General features: G+C 47.4%; 1 protein-coding gene across 1 annotated transcript in view; it reads right to left on the bottom strand.

Moving 5' to 3' along the window:
- Positions 1–4270, bottom strand: part of NACC2 (NACC family member 2, BEN and BTB (POZ) domain containing) — a 23550-nt gene extending 19280 nt beyond the window's left edge. The window contains exon 1 of the mRNA XM_010570779.1: positions 4231–4270. The gene's annotated coding sequence lies outside the window, so the exon portion shown is untranslated. The remainder of the gene's footprint in view (positions 1–4230) is intronic.
- Between the last annotated feature and the right edge of the window lie 2143 nt (positions 4271–6413).

Here is a 6413-nt window from a genome sequence, read left to right on the forward strand (position 1 = left end):
TTTTGGTCCATGAATTCCACCCCCACCGCAACAACCTCCTGCCACTCCTGCACGCCCAGGGGCTGGCTGCCTTCCCCTGCTCTTCCAGCAAACGGCACTAACACGTCTGCTCGGCATCCCACGGGACCCGCAGCCTCCCAGCGCTTGGCAGAGCCGTGACGCTCCCAGGCAAGGACCTCCAGGACCTCCATGCGTCGGGAGCGCTCAACGCTTCGGCCAAAACTCGGCGTCAGGTCAACGAGAGCTCTGCCTGGTGTTGATGAGGAGGCTAAAGGACCGAGAGGGGACCAAGGTGACATTCTGCGAGGAGGTCAGAGATGACACCGCAACAGCCAAGCCCAAGAGCCCAAGACCTCTTCCAACCACGGCACCACCAGCCTCTGCTGGAGAAGGAAAGGAGTCTGCCCTGCCAAACGCAGATCCACTCTGGATCTGTGAAAATTACTGAAATTACATGTGCTTTACAGAAACATAACTTCTCCACTCAGGGACCTGAATGAAGCCTTGTCCGTGCAGATGGCAGACCACGGGTGGAGAAGGATCTCCTCCTCTTTTCTTCCAGCAAGAGCTCCCTTAGAGCTGGAGGAGAGACCAGGGAGGCACTGGATGGGACCTCCTTGGACCCGCTCCCAAGCCTCTGCCTCGGAGAAACCCAACAGGGCAGGATGAGTGGGACCAGCCAAGGAGAGCTCGGTAGCACAGAACAAACCAACTTCAAATAGATATCAATTATTAATATTGCTTAGAATCTGCTCTATAAACAAGCCAGGCATGCCAGGAGGAACCCATGCCTCTCTCTAAAAACACCAAAATCGTGCCAGTTCAGGATACGTTTAAGCTGGTGAGAAGCACCAGAGTGCCCCAGCCTAGCAAATTATTGGCAGATTTCATGTAAAACCTCCCGTGAGACATCAGAGTTTGAACCAAGATGCTCCACACAACTGACCCCTCCTGGGAGATGCCTTCCGCAGGACTGCAGCCTGGCCTGACCACCCCGAAGGGATCCCATCCCCAAAACTGCATCACTCCAGCTCCCAGTGGCCTTTCCTGCCATTCCAGGAGATTTCTGGTCACAAAGGTGCCAAGCGAGCGGGCGAGCTTGCTGGTGGCACTTGGTGACAGTTTAGACCTCCAGGTTTCCCAGAGAAAAAAGGCCCCAAAACACCCTCACAGGGAAATGATGAAAACAGTAACTGTGTTTGGTCTAGAAACGGCATCGAGGAACACAGGCGAAGCTGTACCAGCAAGCTGCAAAAGCCCAAATGACTTCAATAACCATAGGCCAGGACTGCTGGATTTTTGTTTCTTCCTCCCCGCTTTGCCCCCGCCTTTTCATGATCAGAACATAGAAAAAAACCAAACAATCCAAAACCATCAACAAGCCCCAACCCCCCCAAAATCCAAGAAATAAAAGAAGGCAGTCTTGAAAGCCAAGGACAACCTGCTCACCCCCAGACCTCACATCCCCTCAAAACAACAGCAACAAAATATTATTGTGACTAGAGTGAATGCAATAACATCTGATAACATCTAACTTAAAAATCTCCTCTACTAAATATGCTTTTTTTTTTTTTTAAATAGAGCACCAAACTACTTTTGCATGGTTTGAAATGGCTTCAGTCCATTTGACACGGGAAGAGCTGTGCTGCAGGAAAAATGACCTTAGCAATTACAGATGTAAACTGTATTTTGCAATCTCGTCTCCCAAGCTGAGCTGTGCCCCAGGGTGCAGGAGGAGCCCCCAGCAACATCACCATCCCCAAAAAATCCAGTCCCCTTTGGGCTGCCACGTCCTACAGGTGACAGATCATCAGATGGACGTCTCTTACCAAATAGGAAAACTTGGACAAAAGGGGATTAAAACCAGCCAACCACCCCTCACCCCCCCGACTATTTAAGATATGTGACCATTCAAGCAATACATCATTTTGTTTTCTAATGGCAGCCTCTTTTTCCAGCTCTTGGATATAGCAGGACAATTTGTACATGTCTGCATGATTTTTGTAAAGTCATAGCCTTTGTCACAAGATGTTCATAAAAAATGCAGCTGTTATTTGATACGACTTCCATGAGAGTTTGAGAATCCTCAGTTTCTGTGTTCATGTGCTTTGGGGAGAAAAAAGCAGGTTTGCTCTTTTCTAAAGTATTTTCCTGCTCTGAGGCCTGAAAGGTCGGGGCGAGACGACAACAACAAAGGAAAAAAAGCATCGACCTAGAATAAGATGCTGGCATCAGAGCTCCCCCAGGAGTAATCAGAAATAATTAGATAATGTATTTAAATTGTCTTTTTCCTTAGCCAATATACAAAAGGACTCAAAGACTTCACCCCCCCTCCCCCCAAAAAACCCCCAACCCCAAAATCCCCAAAGTCCTAAGGTTCGCAGGAAGGTGCGCTGGCAGCTGGGACAGGGACAAAGGCAGCAGGACCCGCCGGGGGTGGGAGACAAAGCGGCCGAGGGCTTGCACCCCCCCCCCAGCCAAAGCCCCTCAAAAGAAAAGAGCTGAAAAGTCCTGCCCTTGAAGGCCCCAAAGGGTCAAAGGAAACTTCCCTTTCTTCTGTAAATGAGGAGAGAGGGGGAAAATCCCACCCTTGGATTTGAGGCTGGCAGGGGGATGTCATCCAGCCGGGCGGGGGGCTCCCCAAAGGCACCCGCCACCCCAGGGCTGTCCCCAGTTCCACACCCCCCCCCAACACAGGGGTGCCACCCACCCAGCTCTTGCTACAGGGTTTTGGGGTTCCCCCCCCCCCTTTTAATGAAAAGGAAATGCACTTTTTACATAAGCCCGAAGGAAAATACGCAACAGCTAACTGCAAAACTCGGTGGCGAAGGACCATCCCCTCAGCACGGAGCTGCTCGAACGCCTTAAATAAAATAAAGAGTTAAATAAAGTCAAATAAAATGCACTTCAGGTCTACGCTGTGCATACCTCCCCCCCCCCACGCACCGCAGCGACAGAAGCAAAAAAGAAAAGTCTTTGCACCCCCCCACCCCAAAACCAACCCTCCCCTCTGCCCGCGTCGGGGTTCGGGGCGAGAAAACCCCGGGAGGGGGAAGGAGAGGGACTGGGGCACGAATGTGAAACGCCGTGGATGCCTGCACAGTTTAATGCCCGTCTTTGGCAGGGGAAAGAAAACAAGGTTAAGTTTGGTAATCAAATGACAGTCATAGCAAGACTCCTCTTCTCTCCTGCAGCATTTGTTTCTGCAGCTCCAAAGTACTTATTTTTGAAATGCTGCAAGTGGCAAGCAGCGAGCAGTGCTAACGTACCCTATTTTTAGTGTAGCAGCCAGTGGCAATGGGTGAAAGAAGATTATTTCTGCCTTATTAAGACAGCAGAAACTGAATTTGCAAATATTACCAAGTAACACATAAGCAAAGCACACGCAGCAGACATGCAGCACGGAGCTACATTTGCTTTATAATCCTAAAAGTTCGCCCGGAAAGTAAAGACCTGGAGGCTCGGCCAGGGAATGGGGGAAAAGATGGGAAAGTGAATTAAATTAATGCTGATGATGCAGCCCCGCCGGTGCGTGGAGCCCCCGCTGCCAGGGCAGCCCGGGGATGGGGTGCTGGGTGCTCCCCCCGGGGACCCCGGCACCGAAACAGCTCCCCGGGCTCCGTCCTGCTGCAAGGTGAGTCACCGGCAGCCCGGGCGCAACATCACCGCTCGAGGTCACCCACCCCGCAGGCTGCTGCCTCCAAAAAGTGCCGTCATTCAGCCAAGGCGAAGCGTGTTATTGCCATTATTTTTTAATTTTTTTTTTTTCCTAATCTATCACTGATTTTAAGAGCTCTCAAAGCAAGGAGAAGCAAAAATAGAAAATGCAACATTTTAATATTTTTTTTTTTGCAGATTGCTGTGAGGAAAAGGGGAAGGGAGAGACATGGATAAAAAAAATACAATTATTCTGCAGAATGTAATTTTTTGCAATCTAATAAAAACTCAAAACCCCGACTAAGTTACATCCACCAGAAAGCATACAGCACCCCATCACCATGCCTTCTGCAAAGCGTGCATTGCCTGCATCCCATCGCAAACATTAATTCACATCCGTAACACATCAAAAAGACAAGTGCCATGCTGAATTGTATTCTCCTCACTCCTAGTACACAACAGCAGAGCTAGCAATATATAACATGCATGACTCAGTTCTACCATCGTGCCACTACGGAGCAGAAAGCCTTAAAATAAAGTAAATATCTTAAAAGGTCAATTAAAAAAGCTTACAAAACATCAGACGCTGCTTCTTGCTAGAGCTCATTACCTAGTATGGTGGAGCTGCCTGTGTGTTTTTTTTCTTGTGCAAGTTAGTCTGTGAGTCAGCATTAACACACATGAGAACATCAGGAATACTGCCTAGTTCTGATGCAATGGAGGTTGTAAAAAAAAAAAAAAAAAAAAAAAAAGAAATCGCGCTCCGTTTGGACAGGAGCCTGTAATTCAATTGCCTTTACTTTTCAATTACTGCATAGCCTACCCTGACCAACCTGCAGAGGGGAAGGAAACTTTGCTTACATCTCTGTCTTAAAATTAATGACTTTTACTTTTGGCTACAGCTTATTCTCCCTGCTTTCAGAAAAAAAAAGTAGGCATAATATAATTAACCCTTGAAGGGCAGCTGAGCCCTTGCAGCTCTCGGGATCTCCATGTTTTTGTAGAAATTTCAGCCCTGGAAAACAATACTGCCAAAAAGTTCTGGCGAAGGAAGACATTTATACATTAAACTTTTAATACTCTATAAAGCGAAGCTACAATTGCATCTGAGCTTGATCCTTAATGGAAATATAAGCCTGCAGAAAAGGAAAGTTATAGACTGCAGAAATTTAACTCTGTACTTCCAGGTTGACAGAAGCAAATACTAGACTGCATAGCATGTTTTTCAAAACTGAGGTTTCTGGTCATTGAGCAAAAACCCTGAGAAACCTAAAAGTTGTGACATGAGGTGGTCACCTCAGCCTGATGCCCACTTTCCCCAGGCTGAGGGGGGGGAAGCAGAAGACCTGCATTTTTCATACATTGCATTCATTGCTTGCACTTCAGCAAACAATTCTCTCTCCCCCCTTCCCAGGGGGAAAACCCCCTGCAGACTCAGCTCCCACTCTCAGGATCGCAGCATGGAGGCATGAAGGCACAGGAGACAACACCAACTTTTCATTCCTGACTTCTCTGCTCTTGCAACAAAACCCTTCACCGGTCCAACAAATTTTGCCCAAAGCTTCAGAATGTGACTATTTCTGTAACGTGCCCTAAAACACCCCCAGACAACACCGCAGCCCAGAATATTATCTTATATATCTATGATAATATAGATTATATATGGTCAATATATTATGTATATAATATTTTTTTATATATATATGTATTATATATGGTCAAGTACGTCTTCAGAGCCAACACTAACATCTTACAAGTTTTGTGCTTCTGTGCCACAGCTGAACAGCCAACGTCCCCGGGAGAGCCCAGCTGATGCCCCGCTCTAGCTAAAGCATGTACATTGCTTACAATGTGGGGCTTTTACGGAGATCCAAGCCTCATGGAGCAGAGGACGGTCAGAGGTTGGAGGTAAGAAAGTCTCCCCAACGTTCGCAACATGCTGCAGATGCGTGCTGCAAACACTGAGCTGATCCCACAAAAACGAACACCGATCAACCCATCAAAAAAAAAAAATAGGTATAGCTGATGCGTATGGATTAATAATCCAGTGGATCACAAGCATATTCTAAATCCCAGTTTAGTTTGCTGGTTGTTTGTATGAGTGGACACAGGCACTATAAAATTCTTTTTTTTTGTTTGTTTAAATACGCAAGTATGAATAATTATTAATGCTTATCAACCAACAAGGAAACCCCCTGGTATTAGAGATCAATCACGTCTGCAGCTCCCCTTGCACGGAAGGGTCTGTCTCAAACCAGTATGAGCCTGGTGGGGTTTTTTTCTTAAGCATGTGGGATACTTGAATACAGATGAATTGAGTTTTAAAGGAAAAAAACCCAAGCAGCAACTTCTGGGCCAAGTTCTTGTGTGCCAAACTTTTCAACTGCCACAGCACAGCTCGACAGTGTTTCAAAAGAATTTAAGCACTGTTTTGAATACTGCTGACAATCTTCCTCATCAAAATTTGTAATTTAAATACCTCAAATCTGAAAAGCACGCTCCCTGGGGCATGCTTCATTCTCCCTCCCCGCCGCCCACCCTCCCCAAACCCCATTCGGCACAAAATCCATTGCTTTCCGTATCTGGCTGGTTTTTCCCCCACCTCCCGCAGCTCCCCGGCATCACCCCGCAGCATCCGCTGCATCCCGCAGGGACCCCGCTGCTCAAGCAGAAGTTTGTTCTTCAGATTACCCGTGGATGAAATCTCTGTGTGCGCTGCAGCACCCCAAAACACCGTCACCTTCCTCTTTTATAAC

The sequence above is a fragment of the Haliaeetus leucocephalus genome, unplaced genomic scaffold (assembly GCF_000737465.1).
Source record: "Haliaeetus leucocephalus isolate CR32 unplaced genomic scaffold, Haliaeetus_leucocephalus-4.0 Scaffold306, whole genome shotgun sequence".
NCBI classification, from domain to species: domain Eukaryota; kingdom Metazoa; phylum Chordata; class Aves; order Accipitriformes; family Accipitridae; genus Haliaeetus; species Haliaeetus leucocephalus.